Raw genomic sequence first — 23,484 nt, 5'->3', positions numbered from 1 at the left:
TGGAAACGCTAGCTTTGTGATTCTTCACAGAAAGGGTTTGGAAACTCTTTATTCCACACATGAGTTTAACTATGTCAGTTGAATGCATACATTGACAATCATTCAGTTACATAGCTCCGTTTTGGTTTTAGAAGCAGATATTTCTCTGTACAGCCTGTGGTCCCATTCACTCGGGAATATCCCAACCAGCTCGTAGAATAAACGTGTTTCGAACTCGTTGAATCTAAACATGGATTCAACTCTTTCTGGTGAACCAATGCACAGCAGAGCAGTTTCAAGGAAACGTTTCTCCAGAGTTTTACACGAAGTCTTACTGCTGTTTAGTACATAGGCGGGTATTGGGCTAGAAATGCCAGATTTGGGATTTTGCACAGAAAGGGTTTGCAAATTGCTGAATCCACACATGCTTTTACTCTGTCTGTTGAATGCACACATTGGGAGCGATTCAGTTAGATAGCTTCGGTGCGGTTTTAGAAGCAGATATTTCTCTGTACATCCTATGGTCCCATTCACTCGGGAATATCCCAACGCAGCTCCTAGAAGAAACGTGTTTCTACCTCGCTGAATCTAAAGATAGATTCAACTCTCTTACGCGAACGAAGGCACAGCAGAGCAGTTTCAAGGAAACGTTTCTCCTGAGTTTTGGACGAAGTCTTAATGCTGTTTCGTACACATGCCGGTATTGGGCTGGAAATGCGAGTTTTCTGATTCTTCACAGAAAGTGTTTGCAAACTGCTGATTCCACACATGAGTTTAACTCTGTCACGTGAATGAACACATTGACAAACATTCAGTTAGATAGCTCCGTTTTGGTTTTAGAAGCAGATATTTCTCTTTACAGACTTCGGTCCCATTCACTTGGGAATATCCCAACGCAGCTCCGAGAAGAAACGTGTTTCTAACTCGATGAATCTAAACATAGATTCACCTCTCTTAGGTGAACGAAGGCACAGCAGAGCAGTTTCAAGGAAACGTTTGTCCTCAGTTTTACACGAAGTCATACTGCTATTTCGTACATTTACCGGTAATGGGCTGGAAATGCCAGTCTTGTGATTCTGCACAGAAAGGATTTGCAATCTGCTGAATTCACACAAGAGTTTTACTCTGTCAGGTGAATGCACACGTTGAAAACCATTCAGTTAGATATCTCCGTTTTGGTTTTAGAAGCAGATAATTCTCTGTACAGCCTATGGTCACATTCACTCGGGAATATCCCAACGCAGCTCCTAGAAGAGATGTGTTTCTAACTCGATGAATCTAAACATAGATTCAACTCTCTTAGGTGAACGAACACACAGCAGAGCAGTTTCAAAGAAACGTTTCTCCTGAGTTTCAGACGAAGTCTTACTGCTGTTTCGTGCATTTGCCGGTATTGGGCTGAAAATGCTAGCTTTGTGATTCCTCACAGAAACGGTTTGGAAACTCTTTATACCACACATGAGTTTTCCTCTGTCTGTTGAATGCACACATTGACAGCGATTCAGTTAGATAGCTCCGTTGCGGTTTTAGAAATAGATATTTCTCTGTACATTCTATGGTCCCATTCACTCGGGAATATCCCAACGCAGATCGCAGAATAAACGTGTTTCTAACTCGTTGAATATAAACGTAGATTCAACTCTTTGTGGTGAACCAATGCACAGCAGAGCAGTTTCAAGGAAACGTTTCTCCTGAGTTTTTCACGAAGTCTTACTGCTGTTGAGTACATATGCGGGTATTGGGCTAGAAATGCCAGAGTTGGGATTCTGCACAGAAAGGGTATGCAAATTGCTGAATCCACACATGCTTTTACTCTGTCTGTTGAATGCACACATTGGGAGCGATTCAGTTAGATAGCTTCGTTGCGGTTTTAGAAGCAGATATTTCTCTGTACATCCTATGGTCCCATTCACTCGGGAATATCCCAACGCAGCTCCTAGAAGAAACGTGTTTCTAACTCGCTGAATCTAAAGATACATTCAACTCTCTTACGTGAACGAAGGCACAGCAGAGCAATTTCAAGGAAACGTTTCTCCTGAGTTTTGGACGATGTCTTATTGCTGTTTCGTACACATGCCGGTATTGGGCTGGAAATGCGAGTTTTCTGATTCCTCACAGAAAGTGTTTGCAAACTGCTGATTCCACACATGAGTTTAACTCTGTCACGTGAATGAACACATTGACAAACATTCAGTTAGATAGCTCCGTTTTGGTTTTAGAAGCAGATATTTCTCTTTACAGACTTCGGTCCCATTCACTCGGGAATATCCCAACGCAGCTCCTAGAAGAAACTAGTTTCTAACTCGCTGAATCGAAACATAGATTCAACTCTCTTAGGTGAACGAAAGCACAGCAGAGCAGTTTCAAAGAAACGTTTCTCCTGAGTTTTAGAAGAAGACTTACTGCTGTTTCGTACATTTGCCGGTATTGGGCTGGAAACGCTAGCTTTGTGATTCTTCACAGAAAGGGTTTGGAAACTCTTTATGCCACACATGAGTTTAACTCTGTCTGTTGAATGGACACATTGACAGCGATTCAGTTTGATACCTCCCTTGCGGTTTTAGAAGCAGATATTTCTCTGTACATCCTATGGTCCCATTCACTCGGGAATATCCCAACGCAGCTCCTAGAAGAAACTTGTTTCTAACTCGCTGAATCGAAACATAGATTCAACTCTCTTAGGTGAACGAACGCACAGGAGAGCAGTTTCAAAGAAACGTTTCTCCTGAGTTTTGGACGAAGTCTTACTGCTGTTTCGCACATTTGCCGGTATTGGGCTGGAAACGCTGGCTTTGTGATTCTTCACAGAAAGGGTTTGGAAACTCTTTATTCCACACATGAGTTTAACTATGTCAGTTGAATGCATACATTGACAATCATTCAGTTACATAGCTCCGTTTTGGTTTTAGAAGCAGATATTTCTCTGTACAGCCTATGGTCCCATTCACTCGGGATTATCCCAACCAGCTCGTAGAATAAACGTGTTTCGAACTCGTTGAATCTAAACATGGATTCAACTCTTTGTGGTGAACCAATGCACAGCAGAGCAGTTTCAAGGAAACGTTTCTCCAGAGTTTTACACGAAGTCTTACTGCTGTTTAGTACATAGGCGGGTATTGGGATAGAAATGCCAGATTTGGGATTTTGCACAGAAAGGGTTTGCAAATTGCTGAATCCACACATGCTTTTACTCTGTCTGTTGAATGCACACATTGGGAGCGATTCAGTTAGATAGCTTCGGTGCGGTTTTAGAAGCAGATATTTCTCTGTACATCCTATGGTCCCATTCACTCGGGAATATCCCAACGCAGCTCCTAGAAGAAACGTGTTTCTAACTCGCTGAATCTAAAGATAGATTCAACTCTCTTACGCGAACGAAGGCACAGCAGAGCAGTTTCAAGGAAACGTTTCTCCTGAGTTTTGGACGAAGTCTTAATGCTGTTTCGTACACATGCCGGTATTGGGCTGGAAATGCGAGTTTTCTGATTCTTCACAGAAAGTGTTTGCAAACTGCTGATTCCACACATGAGTTTAATTCTGTCACGTGAATGAACACATTGACAAACATTCAGTTAGATAGCTCCGTTTTGGTTTTAGAAGCAGATATTTCTCTTTACAGACTTCGGTCCCATTCACTCGGGAATATCCCAACGCAGCTCCTGGAAGAAACGTGTTTCTAACTCGATGAATCTAAACATAGATTCACCTCTCTTAGGTGAACGAAGGCACAGCAGAGCAGTTTCAAGGAAACGTTTGTCCTGAGTTTTACACGAAGTCATACTGCTATTTCGTACATTTACCGGTAATGGGCTGGAAATGCCAGTCTTGTGATTCTGCACAGAAAGGATTTGCAATCTGCTGAATTCACACCTGAGTTTTACTCTGTCAGGTGAATGCACACGTTGAAAACCATTCAGTTAGTTATCTCCGTTTTGGTTTTAGAAGCAGATATTTCTCTGTACAGCCTATCGTCACATTCACTCGGGAATATCCCAACGCAGCTCCTAGAAGAGATGTGTTTCTAACTCGATGAATCTAAACATAGATTCAACTCTCTTAGGTGAACGAACACACAGCAGAGCAGTTTCAAGGAAACGTTTCTCCTGAGGTTTAGACGACGTCTTACTGCTGTTTCGTACATATGCTGGTATTGGGCAGGAAATGCCAGTTTTGGGATTCTGCACAGATAGGGTTTGCAAACTGCTGAATCCACACATGAGTTTTCCTCTGTTGAATGCACACATTGACAGCGATTCAGTTTGATAGCTCCGTTGCGGTTTTAGAAGCAGATATTTCTCTGTACATCCTATGGTCCCATTCACTCGGGAATATCCCAACGCAGCTCCTAGAAGAAACTTGTTTCTAACTCGCTGAATCGAAACATAGATTCAACTCTCTTAGGTGAACGAACGCACAGCAGAGCAGTTTCAAAGAAACGTTTCTCCTGAGTTTTAGACGAAGTCTTACTGCTGTTTCTTACATTTGCCGGTATTGGGCTGGAAACGCTAGCTTTGTGATTCTTCAAAGAAAGGGTTTGGAAACTCTTTCTTCCACACATGAGTTTAACTCTGTCAGTTGAATGCATACATTGACAATCATTCAGTTACATAGCTCCGTTTTGGTTTTAGAAGCAGATATTTCTCTGTACAGCCTATGGTCCCATTCACTGGGGAATATCCCAACGCAGCTCGCAGAATAAACGTGTTTCTAACTCGTTGAATCTAAACGTAGATTCACCTCTTTGTTGTGAACCAATGCACAGCAGAGCAGTTTCAAGGAAACGTTTCTCCTGAGTTTTACACGAAGTCTTACTGCTGTTTAGTACATAGGCGGGTATTGGGCTAGAAATGCCAGATTTGGGATTCTGCACAGAAAGGGTTTGCAAATTGCTGAATCCACACATGCTTTTACTCTGTCTGTTGAATGCACACATTGACAGCGATTCAGTTAGATAGCTCCGTTGCGGTTTTAGAAGCAGATATTTCTCTGTAAATCCTTTGGTCCCATTCACTCGGGAATATCCCAAAGCAGCTCCTAGAAGAAACTTGTTTCTAACTCGCTGAATCGAAACATAGATTCAACTCTCTTAGGTGAACGAACGCAGAGCAGAGCAGTTTCAAAGAAACGTTTCTCCTGAGTTTACACGAAGTCTTACTGCTGTTTCGTAAAATTTTCGGTATTGGGCTGCAAACGCTAGCTTTGTGATTCTTCACAGAAAGGGTTTGGAAACTCTTTCTTCCACACGTGAGTTTAACTCTGTCAGTTGAATGCATACATTGACAATCATTCAGTTACATAGCTCCGTTTTGGTTTTAGAAGCAGATATTTCTCTGTACAGCCTATGGTCCCATTCACTCGGGAATATCCCAATGCAGCTCGTAGAATAAACGTGTTCCTAACTCGTTGAATCTAAACATAGATTCAACTCTTTGTGGTGAACCAATGCACAGCAGAGCAGTTTCAAGGAAACGTTTCTCCTGAGTTTTACACGAAGTCTTACTGCTGTTTAGTACATAGGCCGGTATTGGGCTAGAAATGCCAGATTTGGGATTCTGCACAGAAAGGGTTTGCAAATTGCTGAATCCACACATGCTTTTTCTCTGTCTGTTGAATGCACACATTATGAGCGATTCAGTTAGATAGCTTCGGTGCGGTTTTAGAAGCAGATATTTCTCTGTACATCCTATGGTCCCATTCACTCGGGAATATCCCAACGCAGCTCCTAGAAGAAACGTGTTTCTAACTCGCTGAATTTAAAGATAGATTCAACTCTCTTACGTGAACGAAGGCACAGCACAGCAGTTTCAAGGAAACGTTTCTCCTGAGTTTTGGACGAAGTCTTACAGCTGTTTCGTACACATGCCGGTATTGGGCTGGAAATGCGAGTTTTCTGATTCTTCACAGAAAGTGTTTGCAAACTGCTGATTCCACACATGAGTTTAACTCTGTCACTTGAATGAACACATCGACAAACATTCAGTTAGATAGCTCCGTTTTGGTTTTAGAAGCAGATATTTCTCTTTACAGACTTCGGTCGCATTCACTCGGGAATATCCCAACGCAGCTCCGAGAAGAAACGTGTTTCTAACTCGATGAATCTAAACATAGATTCACCTCTCTTAGGTGAACGAAGGCACAGCAGAGCAGTTTCAAGGAAACGTTTGTCCTGAGTTTTACATGAAGTCATACTGCTATTTCGTACATTTACCGGTAATGGGCTGGAAATGCCAGTCTTGTGATTCTGCACAGAAGGGATTTGCAATCTGCTGAATTCACACTTGAGTTTTACTCTGTCAGGTGAATGCACACGTTGAAAACCATTCAGTTAGTTATCTCCGTTTTGGTTTTAGAAGCAGATATTTCTCTGTACAGGCTATGGTCCCATTCACTCGGGAATATCCCAACGCAGCTCCTAGAAGAGATGTGTTTCTAACTCGATGAATCTAAACATAGATTCAACTCTCTTAGGTGAACGAACACACAACATAGAAGTTTCAAGGAATCGTTTCTCCTGAGGTTTAGACGACGTCTTACTGCTGTTTCGTACATATGCTGGTATTGGGCAGGAAATGCTAGTTTTGGGATTCTGCACAGATTGGGTTTGCAAACTGCTGAATTCATACATGAGTTTTCCTCTGTCTGTTGAATGCACACATTGACAGCGATTCAGTTTGACAACTCCGTTGCGGTTTTAGAAGCAGATATTTCTCTGTTCATCCTATGGTCACATTCACTCGGGAATATCCCAACGCAGCTCCTAGAAGAAACTTGTTTCTAACTCGCTGAATCGAAACATAGATTCAACTCTCTTAGGTGAAAGAACGCACAGCAGAGCATTTTCAAAGAAACGTTTCTCCTGAGTTTTACATGAAGTCTTACTGCTGTTTCGTACATTTGCCGGTATTGGGCTGCAAACGCTAGCTTTGTGATTCTTCACAGAAAGGGTTTGGGAACTCTTTATTCCACACATGAATTTAACTCTGTCAGTTGAATGCATACATTGACAATCATTCAGTTACATAGCTCCGTTTTGGTTTTAGAAGCAGATATTTCTCTGTACAGGCTATGGTCCCATTCACTCGGGAATATCCCAACGCAGCTCGTAGAATAAACGTGTTTCTAAATCGTTGAAACTAAACATAGATTCAACTCTTTGTGGTGAACCAATGTACAGCAGAGCAGTTTCAAGGAAATGTTTCTCCTGAGTTTTACACGAAGTCTTACTGCTGTTTAGTACATAGGCGGGTATTGGGCTAGAAAGGCCAGATTTGGGATTCTGCACAGAAAGTGTTTGCAAATTGATGAATCCACACATGCTTTTACTCTGTCTGTTGAATGCACACATTGGGAGCGATTCAGTTAGATAGCTTCGTTGCGGTTTTAGAAGCAGATATTTCTCTGTACATCCTATGGTCCCATTCACTCGGGAATATCCCAACGCAGCTCCTAGAAGAAACGTGTTTCTACCTCGCTGAATCTAAAGATAGATTCAACTCTCTTACGTGAACGAAGGCACAGCAGAGCAGTTTCAAGGAAACGTTTCTCCTGAGTTTTGGACGAAGTCTTACTGCTGATTCGTACACATGCCGGTATTGGGCTGGAAATGCGAGTTTTCTGATTCTTCCCAGAAAGTGTTTGCAAACTGCTGATTCCACACATGAGTTTAACTCTGTCACTTGAATGAACACATTGACAAACATTCAGTTAGATAGCTCCGTTTTGGTTTTAGAAGCAGATTTTTCTCTTTACAGACTTCGGTCCCATTCACTCGGGAATATCCCAACGCAGCTCCTAGAAGAAACGTGTTTCTAACTCGATGAATCTAAACATAGATTCACCTCTCTTAGGTGAACGAAGGCACAGCAGAGCAGTTTCAAGGAAACGTTTGTCCTGAGTTTTACACGAACTCTTACTGCTATTTCATACATTTACCGGTAATGGGCTGGAAATGCCAGTCTTGTGATTCGCCACTGAAAGGATTTGCAATCTGCTGAATTCAGACATGAGTTTTACTCTGTCAGGTGAATGCACACGTTGAAAACCATTCAGTTAGTTATCTCCGTTTTGGTTTTAGAAGCAGATATTTCTCTGTACAGCCTATGGTCACATTCACTCGGGAATATCCCAACGCAGCTCCTAGAAGAGATGTGTTTCTAACTCGATGAATCTAAACATAGATTCAACTCTCTTAGGTGAACGAACACACAGCAGAGCAGTTTCAAGGAAACGTTTCTCCTGAGGTTTAGACGACGTCTTACTGCTGTTTCGTACATATGCTGGTATTGGGCAGGAAATGCCAGTTTGGGGATTCTGCACAGATAGGTTTTGCAAACTGCTGAATCCACACATGAATTTTCCTCTGTCTGTTGAATGCACACATTGACAGCGATTCAGTTAGATAGCTCCGTTGCGGTTTTAGAAGCAGATATTTCTCTATACATTCTACGGTCCCATTCACTCGGGAATATCCCAACACAGCTTCTAGAAGAAACTTGTTTCTAACTCGCTGAATCGAAACATAGATTCAACTCTCTTAGGTGAACGAACGCACAGCAGAGCAGTTTCAAAGAAACGTTTCTCCTGAGTTTTAGACGATGTCTTACTGCTGTTTCGTACATTTGCCGGTATTGGGCTGGAAACGCTAGCTTTGTGATTCTTCACAGAAAGGGTTTGGAAACTCTTTATTCCACACATGAGTTTAACTCTGTCAGTTGAATGCATACATTGACAATCATTCAGTTACATAGCTCCGTTTTGGTTTTAGAAGCAGATATTTCTCTGTACAGCCTATGGTCCCATTCACTCGGGAATATCCCAACGCAGCTCATAGAATAAACGTGTTTCTAACTCGTTGAATCTAAACATAGATTCAACTCTTTGTGGTGAACCAATGCACAGCAGAGCAGTTTCAAGGAAACGTTTCTCCTGAGTTTTACACGAAGTCTTACTGCTGTTTAGTACATAGGCGGGTATTGGGCTAGAAATGCCAGATTTGGGATTCTGCACAGAAAGGGTTTGCAAATTGCTGAATCCACACATGCTTTTACTCTGTCTGTTGAATGCACACATTGGGAGCGATTCAGTTAGATAGCTTCGTTGCGGTTTTAGATGCAGATATTTCTCTGTACATCCTATGGTCCCATTCACTCGGGAATATCCCAATGCAGCTCCTAGAAGAAACGTGTTTCTAACTCGCTGAATCTAAAGATAGATTCAACTCTCTTACGTGAACGAAGGAACAGCAGAGCAGCTTCAAGGAAACGTTTCTCCTGAGTTTTGGACGAAGTCTTACTGCTGTTTCGTACACATGCCGGTATTGGGCTGGAAATGCGAGTTTTCTGATTCTTCACAGAAAGTGTTTGCAAACTGCTGATTCCACACATGAGTTTAACTCTGTCACTTGAATGAACACATTGACAAACATTCAGTTAGATAGCTCCGTTTTGGTTTTAGAAGCAGATATTTCTCTTTACAGACTTCGGTCCCATTCACTCGGGAACATCCCAATGCAGCTCGTAGAAGAAACGTGTTTCTAACTCGATGAATCTAAACATAGATTCACCTCTCTTAGGTGAACGAAGGCACAGCAGAGCAGTTTCAAGGAAACGTTTGTCCTGAGTTTTACACGAAGTCATACTGCTATTTCGTACATTTACCGGTAATGGGCTGGAAATGCCAGTCTTGTGATTCTGCACAGAAAGGATTTGCAATCTGCTGAATTCACACATGAGTTTTACTCTGTCAGGTGAATGCACACGTTGAAAACCATTCAGTTAGTTATCTCCGTTTTGGTTTTAGAAGCAGATATTTCTCTGTACAGCCTATGGTCCCATTCACTCGGGAATATCCCAACGCAGGTCGTAGAATAAACGTGTTTCTAAATCGTTGAAACTAAACATAGATTCAACTCTTTGTGGTGAACCAATGCACAGCAGAGCAGTTTCAAGGAAATGTTTCTCCTGAGTTTTACACGAAGTCTTACTGCTGTTTAGTACATAGGTGGGTATTGGGCTAGAAAGGCCAGATTTGGGATTCTGCACAGAAAGTGTTTGCAAATTGATGAATCCACACATGCTTTTACTCTGTCTGTTGAATGCACACATTGGGAGCGATTCAGTTAGATAGCTTCGTTGCGGTTTTAGAAGCAGATATTTCTCTGTACATCCTATGGTCCCATTCACTCGGGAATATCCCAACGCAGCTCCTAGAAGAAACGTGTTTCTACCTCGCTGAATCTAAAGATAGATTCAACTCTCTTACGTGAACGAAGGCACAGCAGAGCAGTTTCAAGGAAACGTTTCTCCTGAGTTTTGGACGAAGTCTTACTGCTGATTCGTACACATGCCGGTATTGGGCTGGAAATGCGAGTTTTCTGATTCTTCCCAGAAAGTGTTTGCAAACTGCTGATTCCACACATGAGTTTAACTCTGTCACTTGAATGAACACATTGACAAACATTCAGTTAGATAGCTCCGTTTTGGTTTTAGAAGCAGATTTTTCTCTTTACAGACTTCGGTCCCATTCACTCGGGAATATCCCAACGCAGCTCCTAGAAGAAACGTGTTTCTAACTCGATGAATCTAAACATAGATTCACCTCTCTTAGGTGAACGAAGGCACAGCAGAGCAGTTTCAAGGAAACGTTTGTCCTGAGTTTTACACGAACTCTTACTGCTATTTCATACATTTACCGGTAATGGGCTGGAAATGCCAGTCTTGTGATTCGCCACAGAAAGGATTTGCAATCTGCTGAATTCAGACATGAGTTTTACTCTGTCAGGTGAATGCACACGTTGAAAACCATTCAGTTAGTTATCTCCGTTTTGGTTTTAGAAGCAGATATTTCTCTGTACAGCCTATGGTCACATTCACTCGGGAATATCCCAACGCAGCTCCTAGAAGAGATGTGTTTCTAACTCGATGAATCTAAACATAGATTCAACTCTCTTAGGTGAACGAACACACAGCAGAGCAGTTTCAAGGAAACGTTTCTCCTGAGGTTTAGACGACGTCTTACTGCTGTTTCGTACATATGCTGGTATTGGGCAGGAAATGCCAGTTTGGGGATTCTGCACAGATAGGTTTTGCAAACTGCTGAATCCACACATGAATTTTCCTCTGTCTGTTGAATGCACACATTGACAGCGATTCAGTTAGATAGCTCCGTTGCGGTTTTAGAAGCAGATATTTCTCTATACATTCTACGGTCCCATTCACTCGGGAATATCCCAACACAGCTTCTAGAAGAAACTTGTTTCTAACTCGCTGAATCGAAACATAGATTCAACTCTCTTAGGTGAACGAACGCACAGCAGAGCAGTTTCAAAGAAACGTTTCTCCTGAGTTTTAGACGATGTCTTACTGCTGTTTCGTACATTTGCCGGTATTGGGCTGGAAACGCTAGCTTTGTGATTCTTCACAGAAAGGGTTTGGAAACTCTTTATTCCACACATGAGTTTAACTCTGTCAGTTGAATGCATACATTGACAATCATTCAGTTACATAGCTCCGTTTTGGTTTTAGAAGCAGATATTTCTCTGTACAGCCTAAGGTCCCATTCACTCGGGAATATCCCAACGCAGCTCATAGAATAAACGTGTTTCTAACTCGTTGAATCTAAACATAGATTCAACTCTTTGTGGTGAACCAATGCACAGCAGAGCAGTTTCAAGGAAACGTTTCTCCTGAGTTTTACACGAAGTCTTACTGCTGTTTAGTACATAGGCGGGTATTGGGCTAGAAATGCCAGATTTGGGATTCTGCACAGAAAGGGTTTGCAAATTGCTGAATCCACACATGCTTTTACTCTGTCTGTTGAATGCACACATTGGGAGCGATTCAGTTAGATAGCTTCGTTGCGGTTTTAGATGCAGATATTTCTCTGTACATCCTATGGTCCCATTCACTCGGGAATATCCCAATGCAGCTCCTAGAAGAAACGTGTTTCTAACTTGCTGAATCTAAAGATAGATTCAACTCTCTTACGTGAACGAAGGCACAGCAGAGCAGTTTCAAGGAAACGTTTCTCCTGAGTTTTGGACGAAGTCTTACTGCTGTTTCGTACACATGCCGGTATTGGGCTGGAAATGCGAGTTTTCTGATTCTTCACAGAAAGTGTTTGCAAACTGCTGATTCCACACATGAGTTTAACTCTGTCACTTGAATGAACACATTGACAAACATTCAGTTAGATAGCTCCGTTTTGGTTTTAGAAGCAGATATTTCTCTTTACAGACTTCGGTCCCATTCACTCGGGAACATCCCAATGCAGCTCCTAGAAGAAACGTGTTTCTAACTCGATGAATCTAAACATAGATTCACCTCTCTTAGGTGAACGAAGGCACAGCAGAGCAGTTTCAAGGAAACGTTTGTCCTGAGTTTTACACGAAGTCATACTGCTATTTCGTACATTTACCGGTAATGGGCTGGAAATGCCAGTCTTGTGATTCTGCACAGAAAGGATTTGCAATCTGCTGAATTCACACATGAGTTTAACTCTGTTAGTTGAATGCATACATTGACAATCATTCAGTTACATAGCTCCGTTTTGGTTTTAGAAGCAGATATTTCTCTGTACAGCCTATGGTCCCATTCACTCGGGAATATCCCAACGCAGCTCATAGAATAAACGTGTTTCTAACTCGTTGAATCTAAACATAGATTCAACTCTTTGTGGTGAACCAATGCACAGCAGAGCAGTTTCAAGGAAACGTTTCTCCTGAGTTTTACACGAAGTTTTACTGCTGTTTAGTACATAGGCGGGTATTGGGCTAGAAATGCCAGATTTGGGATTCTGCACAGAAAGGGTTTGCAAATTGCTGAATCCACACATGCTTTTACTCTGTCTGTTGAATGCACACATTGGGAGCGATTCAGTTAGATAGCTTTGTTGCGGTTTAGAAGCAGATATTTCTCTGTACATCCTATGGTCCCATTCACTCGGGAATATCCCAACGCAGCTCCTAGAAGAAACGTGTTTCTAACTCGCTGAATCTAAAGATAGATTCAACTCTCTTAGGTGAACGAAGGCACAGCAGAGCAGTTTCAAGGAAACGTTTCTCCTGAGTTTTGGACGATGTCTTACTGCTGTTTCGTACACATGCCAGTATTGGGCTGGAAATGCGAGTTTTCTGATTCTTCACAGAAAGTGTTTGCAAACTGGTGACACATGAGTTTAACTCTGTCACTTGAATGAACACATTGACAAACATTCAGTTAGATAGCTCCGTTTTGGTTTTAGAAGCAGATATTTCTCTTTACAGACTTCAGTCCCATTCACTCGGGAATATCCCAACGCAGCTCCTAGAAGAAACGTGTTTCTAAGTCGATGAATCTAAACGTAGATTCACCACTCTTAGCTGAACGAAGGCACAGCAGAGCAGTTTCAAGGAAACGTTTGTCCTGAATTTTACACGAACTCTTACTGCTATTTCGTACATTTACCGGTAATGGGCTGGAAATGCCAGTCTTGTGATTCGCCACAGAAAGGATTTGCAATCTGCTGAATTCAGACATGAGTTTTACTTTGTCAGGTGAATGCACACGTTGAAAACCATTCGGTTAGTTATCTCCGTTTTGGTTTTAGAAGCAGATATTTCTCTGTACAGCCTATGGTCACATTCACTCGGGAATATCCCAACACAGCTTCTAGAAGAAACTTGTTTCTAACTCGCTGAATCGAAACATAGATTCAACTCTCTTAGGTGAACGAACGCACAGCAGAGCAGTTTCAAAGAAACGTTTCTCCTGAGTTTTAGACGAAGTCTTACTGCTGTTTCGTACATTTGCCGGTATTGGGCAGGAAACGCTAGCTTTGTGATTCTTCACAGAAAGGGTTTGGAAACTCTTTCTTCCACACATGAGTTTAACTCTGTCAGTTGAATGCATACATTGACAATCAATCAGTTACATAGCTCCGTTTTGGTTTTAGAAGCAGATATTTCTCTTTACAGCCTATGGTCCCATTCACTCGGGAATATCCCAACGCAGCTCGTAGAATAAACGTTTTTCTAAATCGTTGAAACTAAACATAGATTTAACTCTTTGTGGTGAACCAATGCACAGCAGAGCAGTTTCAAGGAAATGTTTCTCCTGAATTTTACATGAAGTCTTACTGCTGTTTAGTACATAGGCGGGTATTGGGCTAGAAAGGCCAGATTTGGGATTCTGCACAGAAAGTGTTTGCAAATTGCTGAATCCACACATGCCTTTACTCTGTCTGTTGAATGCACACATTGGGAGCGATTCAGTTAGATAGCTTCGTTGCGGTTTTAGAAGCAGATATTTCTCTGTACATCCTATGGTCCCATTCACTCGGGAATATCCCAACGCAGCTCCTAGAAGAAACGTGTTTCTACCTCGCTGAATCTAAAGATAGATTCAACTCTCTTACGTGAACGAAGGCACAGCAGAGCAGTTTCAAGGAAACGTTTCTCCTGAGTTTTGGACGAAGTCTTTCTGCTGATTCGTACACATGCCGGTATTGGGCTGTAAATGCGAGTTTTCTGATTCTTCCCAGAAAGTGTTTGCAAACTGCTGATTCCACACATGAGTTTAACTCTGTCACTTGAATGAACACATTGACAAACATTCAGTTAGATAGCTCCGTTTTGGTTTTAGAAGCAGATATTTCTCTTTACAGACTTCGGTCCCATTCACTCCGGAATATCCCAACGCAGCTCCTAGAAGAAACGTGTTTCTAACTCGATGAATCTAAACATAGATTCACCTCTCTTAGGGGAACGAAGGCACAGCAGAGCAGTTTCAAGGAAACGTTTCTCCTGAGTTTTACACGAAGTCTTACTGCTATTTCGTACATTTACCGGTAATGGGTTGCAATTGCCAGTCTTGTGATTCTGCACAGAAAGGATTTGCAATATGCTGAATTCACACTTGAGTTTTACTCTGTCAGGTGAATGCACACGTTGAAAACCTTTCAGTTATTTATCTCCGTTTTCGTTTTATAAGCAGATATTTCTCTGTACAGCCTATGGTCACATTCACTCGGGAATATCCCAACGCAGCTCCTAGAAGAGATGTGTTTCTAACTCGATGAATCTAAACATAGATTCAACTCTCTTAGGTGAACGAACACACAGCAGAGCAGTTTCAAGGAATAGTTTCTCCTGAGGTTTAGACGACGTCATACTGCTGTTTCGTACATATGCTGGTATTGGGCAGGAAATGCTAGTTTGGGGATTCTGCACAGATAGGGTTTGCAAACTGCTGAATCCACACATGAGTTTTCCTCTGTCTGTTGAATGCACACATTGACAGCGATTCAGTTTGATAGCTCCGTTGCGGTTTTAGAAGCAGATATTTCTCTGTTCATCCTATGGTCCCATTCACTCGGGAATATCCCAACGCAGATCGCAGAATAAACGTGTTTCTAACTCGTTGAATATAAACGTAGATTCAACTCTTTGTGGTGAACCAATGCACAGCAGAGCAGTTTCAAGGAAACGTTTCTCCTGAGTTTTACACGAAGTCTTACTGCTGTTGAGTACATATGCGGGTATTGGGCTAGAAATGCCAGAGTTGGGATTCTGCACAGAAAGGGTATGCAAATTGCTGAATCCACACATGCTTTTACTCTGTCTGTTGAATGCACACATTGGGAGCGATTCAGTTAGATAGCTTCGTTGCGGTTTTAGAAGCAGATATTTCTCTGTACATCCTATGGTCCCATTCACTCGGGAATATCCCAACGCAGCTCCTAGAAGAAACGTGTTTCTAACTCGCTGAATCTAAAGATAGATTCAACTCTCTTAAGTGAACGAAGGCACAGCAGAGCAGTTTCAAGGAAACGTTTCTCCTGAGTTTTGGACGAAGTCTTACTGCTGTTTCGCACATTTGCCGGTATTGGGCTGGAAACGCTAGCTTTGTGATTCTTCACAGAAAGGGTTTGGAAACTCTTTATTCCACACATGAGTTTAACTATGTCAGTTGAATGCATACATTGACAATCATTCAGTTACATAGCTCCGTTTTGGTTTTAGAAGCAGATATTTCTCTGTACAGCCTGTGGTCCCATTCACTCGGGAATATCCCAACCAGCTCGTAGAATAAACGTGTTTCGAACTCGTTGAATCTAAACATGGATTCAACTCTTTCTGGTGAACCAATGCACAGCAGAGCAGTTTCAAGGAAACGTTTCTCCAGAGTTTTACACGAAGTCTTACTGCTGTTTAGTACATAGGCGGGTATTGGGCTAGAAATGCCAGATTTGGGATTTTGCACAGAAAGGGTTTGCAAATTGCTGAATCCACACATGCTTTTACTCTGTCTGTTGAATGCACACATTGGGAGCGATTCAGTTAGATAGCTTCGGTGCGGTTTTAGAAGCAGATATTTCTCTGTACATCCTATGGTCCCATTCACTCGGGAATATCCCAACGCAGCTCCTAGAAGAAACGTGTTTCTAACTCGCTGAATCTAAAGATAGATTCAACTCTCTTACGCGAACGAAGGCACAGCAGAGCAGTTTCAAGGAAACGTTTCTCCTGAGTTTTGGACGAAGTCTTAATGCTGTTTCGTACACATGCCGGTATTGGGCTGGAAATGCGAGTTTTCTGATTCTTCACAGAAAGTGTTTGCAAACTGCTGATTCCACACATGAGTTTAACTCTGTCACGTGAATGAACACATTGACAAACATTCAGTTAGATAGCTCCGTTTTGGTTTTAGAAGCAGATATTTCTCTTTACAGACTTCGGTCCCATTCACTTGGGAATATCCCAACGCAGCTCCTAGAAGAAACGTGTTTCTAACTCGATGAATCTAAACATAGATTCACCTCTCTTAGGTGAACGAAGGCACAGCAGAGCAGTTTCAAGGAAACGTTTGTCCTCAGTTTTACACGAAGTCATACTGCTATTTCGTACATTTACCGGTAATGGGCTGGAAATGCCAGTCTTGTGATTCTGCACAGAAAGGATTTGCAATCTGCTGAATTCACACAAGAGTTTTACTCTGTCAGGTGAATGCACACGTTGAAAACCATTCAGTTAGATATCTCCGTTTTGGTTTTAGAAGCAGATAATTCTCTGTACAGCCTATGGTCACATTCACTCGGGAATATCCCAACGCAGCTCCTAGAAGAGATGTGTTTCTAACTCGATGAATCTAAACATAGATTCAACTCTCTTAGGTGAACGAACACACAGCAGAGCAGTTTCAAAGAAACGTTTCTCCTGAGTTTCAGACGAAGTCTTACTGCTGTTTCGTGCATTTGCCGGTATTGGGCTGAAAATGCTAGCTTTGTGATTCCTCACAGAAACGGTTTGGAAACTCTTTATACCACACATGAGTTTTCCTCTGTCTGTTGAATGCACACATTGACAGCGATTCAGTTAGATAGCTCCGTTGCGGTTTTAGAAATAGATATTTCTCTGTACATTCTATGGTCCCATTCACTCGGGAATATCCCAACGCAGATCGCAGAATAAACGTGTTTCTAACTCGTTGAATATAAACGTAGATTCAACTCTTTGTGGTGAACCAATGCACAGCAGAGCAGTTTCAAGGAAACGTTTCTCCTGAGTTTTTCACGAAGTCTTACTGCTGTTGAGTACATATGCGGGTATTGGGCTAGAAATGCCAGAGTTGGGATTCTGCACAGAAAGGGTTTGCAAATTGCTGAATCCACACATGCTTTTACTCTGTCTGTTGAATGCACACATTGGGAGCGATTCAGTTAGATAGCTTCGTTGCGGTTTTAGAAGCAGATATTTCTCTGTACATCCTATGGTCCCATTCACTCGGGAATATCCCAACGCAGCTCCTAGAAGAAACGTGTTTCTAACTCGCTGAATCTAAAGATACATTCAACTCTCTTACGTGAACGAAGGCACAGCAGAGCAATTTCAAGGAAACGTTTCTCCTGAGTTTTGGACGATGTCTTATTGCTGTTTCGTACACATGCCGGTATTGGGCTGGAAATGCGAGTTTTCTGATTCCTCACAGAAAGTGTTTGCAAACTGCTGATTCCACACATGAGTTTAACTCTGTCACGTGAATGAACACATTGACAAACATTCAGTTAGATAGCTCCGTTTTTGTTTTAGAAGCAGATATTTCTCTTTACAGACTTCGGTCCCATTCACTCGGGAATATCCCAACGCAGCTCCTAGAAGAAACTAGTTTCTAACTCGCTGAATCGAAACATAGATTCAACTCTCTTAGGTGAACGAACGCACAGCAGAGCAGTTTCAAAGAAACGTTTCTCCTGAGTTTTAGAAGAAGACTTACTGCTGTTTCGTACATTTGCCGGTATTGGGCTGGAAACGCTAGCTTTGTGATTCTTCACAGAAAGGGTTTGGAAACTCTTTATGCCACACATGAGTTTAACTCTGTCTGTTGAATGGACACATTGACAGCGATTCAGTTTGATACCTCCCTTGCGGTTTTAGAAGCAGATATTTCTCTGTACATCCTATGGTCCCATTCACTCGGGAATATCCCAACGCAGCTCCTAGAAGAAACTTGTTTCTAACTCGCTGAATCGAAACATAGATTCAACTCTCTTAGGTGAACGAACGCACAGCAGAGCAGTTTCAAAGAAACGTTTCTCCTGAGTTTTGGACGAAGTCTTACTGCTGTTTCGCACATTTGCCGGTATTGGGCTGGAAACGCTGGCTTTGTGATTCTTCACAGAAAGGGTTTGGAAACTCTTTATTCCACACATGAGTTTAACTATGTCAGTTGAATGCATACATTGACAATCATTCAGTTACATAGCTCCGTTTTGGTTTTAGAAGCAGATATTTCTCTGTACAGCCTATGGTCCCATTCACTCGGGATTATCCCAACCAGCTCGTAGAATAAACGTGTTTCGAACTCGTTGAATCTAAACATGGATTCAACTCTTTGTGGTGAACCAATGCACAGCAGAGCAGTTTCAAGGAAACGTTTCTCCAGAGTTTTACACGAAGTCTTACTGCTGTTTAGTACATAGGCGGGTATTGGGATAGAAATGCCAGATTTGGGATTTTGCACAGAAAGGGTTTGCAAATTGCTGAATCCACACATGCTTTTACTCTGTCTGTTGAATGCACACATTGGGAGCGATTCAGTTAGATAGCTTCGGTGCGGTTTTAGAAGCAGATATTTCTCTGTACATCCTATGGTCCCATTCACTCGGGAATATCCCAACGCAGCTCCTAGAAGAAACGTGTTTCTAACTCGCTGAATCTAAAGATAGATTCAGCTCTCTTACGCGAACGAAGGCACAGCAGAGCAGTTTCAAGGAAACGTTTCTCCTGAGTTTTGGACGAAGTCTTAATGCTGTTTCGTACACATGCCGGTATTGGGCTGGAAATGCGAGTTTTCTGATTCTTCACAGAAAGTGTTTGCAAACTGCTGATTCCACACATGAGTTTAATTCTGTCACGTGAATGAACACATTGACAAACATTCAGTTAGATAGCTCCGTTTTGGTTTTAGAAGCAGATATTTCTCTTTACAGACTTCGGTCCCATTCACTCGGGAATATCCCAACGCAGCTCCTGGAAGAAACGTGTTTCTAACTCGATGAATCTAAACATAGATTCACCTCTCTTAGGTGAACGAAGGCACAGCAGAGCAGTTTCAAGGAAACGTTTGTCCTGAGTTTTACACGAAGTCATACTGCTATTTCGTACATTTACCGGTAATGGGCTGGAAATGCCAGTCTTGTGATTCTGCACAGAAAGGATTTGCAATCTGCTGAATTCACACCTGAGTTTTACTCTGTCAGGTGAATGCACACGTTGAAAACCATTCAGTTAGTTATCTCCGTTTTGGTTTTAGAAGCAGATATTTCTCTGTACAGCCTATCGTCACATTCACTCGGGAATATCCCAACGCAGCTCCTAGAAGAGATGTGTTTCTAACTCGATGAATCTAAACATAGATTCAACTCTCTTAGGTGAACGAACACACAGCAGAGCAGTTTCAAGGAAACGTTTCTCCTGAGGTTTAGACGACGTCTTACTGCTGTTTCGTACATATGCTGGTATTGGGCAGGAAATGCCAGTTTTGGGATTCTGCACAGATAGGGTTTGCAAACTGCTGAATCCACACATGAGTTTTCCTCTGTTGAATGCACACATTGACAGCGATTCAGTTTGATAGCTCCGTTGCGGTTTTAGAAGCAGATATTTCTCTGTACATCCTATGGTCCCATTCACTCGGGAATATCCCAACGCAGCTCCTAGAAGAAACTTGTTTCTAACTCGCTGAATCGAAACATAGATTCAACTCTCTTAGGTGAACGAACGCACAGCAGAGCAGTTTCAAAGAAACGTTTCTCCTGAGTTTTAGACGAAGTCTTACTGCTGTTTCTTACATTTGCCGGTATTGGGCTGGAAACGCTAGCTTTGTGATTCTTCAAAGAAAGGGTTTGGAAACTCTTTCTTCCACACATGAGTTTAACTCTGTCAGTTGAATGCATACATTGACAATCATTCAGTTACATAGCTCCGTTTTGGTTTTAGAAGCAGATATTTCTCTGTACAGCCTATGGTCCCATTCACTCGGGAATATCCCAACGCAGCTCGCAGAATAAACGTGTTTCTAACTCGTTGAATCTAAACGTAGATTCACCTCTTTGTTGTGAACCAATGCACAGCAGAGCAGTTTCAAGGAAACGTTTCTCCTGAGTTTTACACGAAGTCTTACTGCTGTTTAGTACATAGGCGGGTATTGGGCTAGAAATGCCAGATTTGGGATTCTGCACAGAAAGGGTTTGCAAATTGCTGAATCCACACATGCTTTTACTCTGTCTGTTGAATGCACACATTGACAGCGATTCAGTTAGATAGCTCCGTTGCGGTTTTAGAAGCAGATATTTCTCTGTAAATCCTATGGTCCCATTCACTCGGGAATATCCCAACGCAGCTCCTAGAAGAAACTTGTTTCTAACTCGCTGAATCGAAACATAGATTCAACTCTCTTAGGTGAACGAACGCAGAGCAGAGCAGTTTCAAAGAAACGTTTCTCCTGAGTTTACACGAAGTCTTACTGCTGTTTCGTAAAATTTTCGGTATTGGGCTGCAAACGCTAGCTTTGTGATTCTTCACAGAAAGGGTTTGGAAACTCTTTCTTCCACATGTGAGTTTAACTCTGTCAGTTGAATGCATACATTGACAATCATTCAGTTACATAGCTCCGTTTTGGTTTTAGAAGCAGATATTTCTCTGTACAGCCTATGGTCCCATTCACTCGGGAATATCCCAATGCAGCTCGTAGAATAAACGTGTTCCTAACTCGTTGAATCTAAACATAGATTCAACTCTTTGTGGTGAACCAATGCACAGCAGAGCAGTTTCAAGGAAACGTTTCTCCTGAGTTTTACACGAAGTCTTACTGCTGTTTAGTACATAGGCCGGTATTGGGCTAGAAATGCCAGATTTGGGATTCTGCACAGAAAGGGTTTGCAAATTGCTGAATCCACACATGCTTTTTCTCTGTCTGTTGAATGCACACATTATGAGCGATTCAGTTAGATAGCTTCGTTGCGGTTTTAGAAGCAGATATTTCTCTGTACATCCTATGGTCCCATTCACTCGGGAATATCCCAACGCAGCTCCTAGAAGAAACGTGTTTCTAACTCGCTGAATTTAAAGATAGATTCAACTCTCTTACGTGAACGAAGGCACAGCACAGCAGTTTCAAGGAAACGTTTCTCCTGAGTTTTGGACGAAGTCTTACAGCTGTTTCGTACACATGCCGGTATTGGGCTGGAAATGCGAGTTTTCTGATTCTTCACAGAAAGTGTTTGCAAACTGCTGATTCCACACATGAGTTTAACTCTGTCACTTGAATGAACACATCGACAAACATTCAGTTAGATAGCTCCGTTTTGGTTTTAGAAGCAGATATTTCTCTTTACAGACTTCGGTCCCATTCACTCGGGAATATCCCAACGCAGCTCCGAGAAGAAACGTGTTTCTAACTCGATGAATCTAAACATAGATTCACCTCTCTTAGGTGAACGAAGGCACAGCAGAGCAGTTTCAAGGAAACGTTTGTCCTGAGTTTTACATGAAGTCATACTGCTATTTCGTACATTTACCGGTAATGGGCTGGAAATGCCAGTCTTGTGATTCTGCACAGAAGGGATTTGCAATCTGCTGAATTCACACTTGAGTTTTACTCTGTCAGGTGAATGCACACGTTGAAAACCATTCAGTTAGTTATCTCCGTTTTGGTTTTAGAAGCAGATATTTCTCTGTACAGGCTATGGTCCCATTCACTCGGGAATATCCCAACGCAGCTCCTAGAAGAGATGTGTTTCTAACTCGATGAATCTAAACATAGATTCAACTCTCTTAGGTGAACGAACACACAACATAGAAGTTTCAAGGAATCGTTTCTCCTGAGGTTTAGACGACGTCTTACTGCTGTTTCGTACATATGCTGGTATTGGGCAGGAAATGCTAGTTTTGGGATTCTGCACAGATTGGGTTTGCAAACTGCTGAATTCATACATGAGTTTTCCTCTGTCTGTTGAATGCACACATTGACAGCGATTCAGTTTGATAACTCCGTTGCGGTTCTAGAAGCAGATATTTCTCTGTTCATCCTATGGTCACATTCACTCGGGAATATCCCAACGCAGCTCCTAGAAGAAACTTGTTTCTAACTCGCTGAATCGAAACATAGATTCAACTCTCTTAGGTGAAAGAACGCACAGCAGAGCATTTTCAAAGAAACGTTTCTCCTGAGTTTTACATGAAGTCTTACTGCTGTTTCGTACATTTGCCGGTATTGGGCTGCAAACGCTAGCTTTGTGATTCTTCACAGAAAGGGTTTGGGAACTATTTATTCCACACATGAATTTAACTCTGTCAGTTGAATGCATACATTGACAATCATTCAGTTACATAGCTCCGTTTTGGTTTTAGAAGCAGATATTTCTCTGTACAGGCTATGGTCCCATTCACTCGGGAATATCCCAACGCAGCTCGTAGAATAAACGTGTTTCTAAATCGTTGAAACTAAACATAGATTCAACTCTTTGTGGTGAACCAATGTACAGCAGAGCAGTTTCAAGGAAATGTTTCTCCTGAGTTTTACACGAAGTCTTACTGCTGTTTAGTACATAGGCGGGTATTGGGCTACAAAGGCCAGATTTGGGATTCTGCACAGAAAGTGTTTGCAAATTGATGAATCCACACATACTTTTACTCTGTCTGTTGAATGCACACATTGGGAGCGATTCAGTTAGATAGCTTCGCTGCGGTTTTAGAAGCAGATATTTCTCTGTACATCCTATGGTCCCATTCACTCGGGAATATCCCAACGCAGCTCCTAGAAGAAACGTGTTTCTACCTCGCTGAATCTAAAGATAGATTCAACTCTCTTACGTGAACGAAGGCACAGCAGAGCAGTTTCAAGGAAACGTTTCTCCTGAGTTTTGGACGAAGTCTTACTGCTGATTCGTACACATGCCGGTATTGGGCTGGAAATGCGAGTTTTCTGATTCTTCCCAGAAAGTGTTTGCAAACTGCTGATTCCACACATG

The sequence above is a fragment of the Aotus nancymaae genome, unplaced genomic scaffold (assembly GCF_030222135.1).
Source record: "Aotus nancymaae isolate 86718 unplaced genomic scaffold, 86718_ANA_hifiasm-v0.15.2.pri h1tg000200l, whole genome shotgun sequence".
NCBI classification, from domain to species: Eukaryota; Metazoa; Chordata; class Mammalia; order Primates; family Aotidae; genus Aotus; species Aotus nancymaae.
This window is presented reverse-complemented; position numbering follows the sequence as displayed.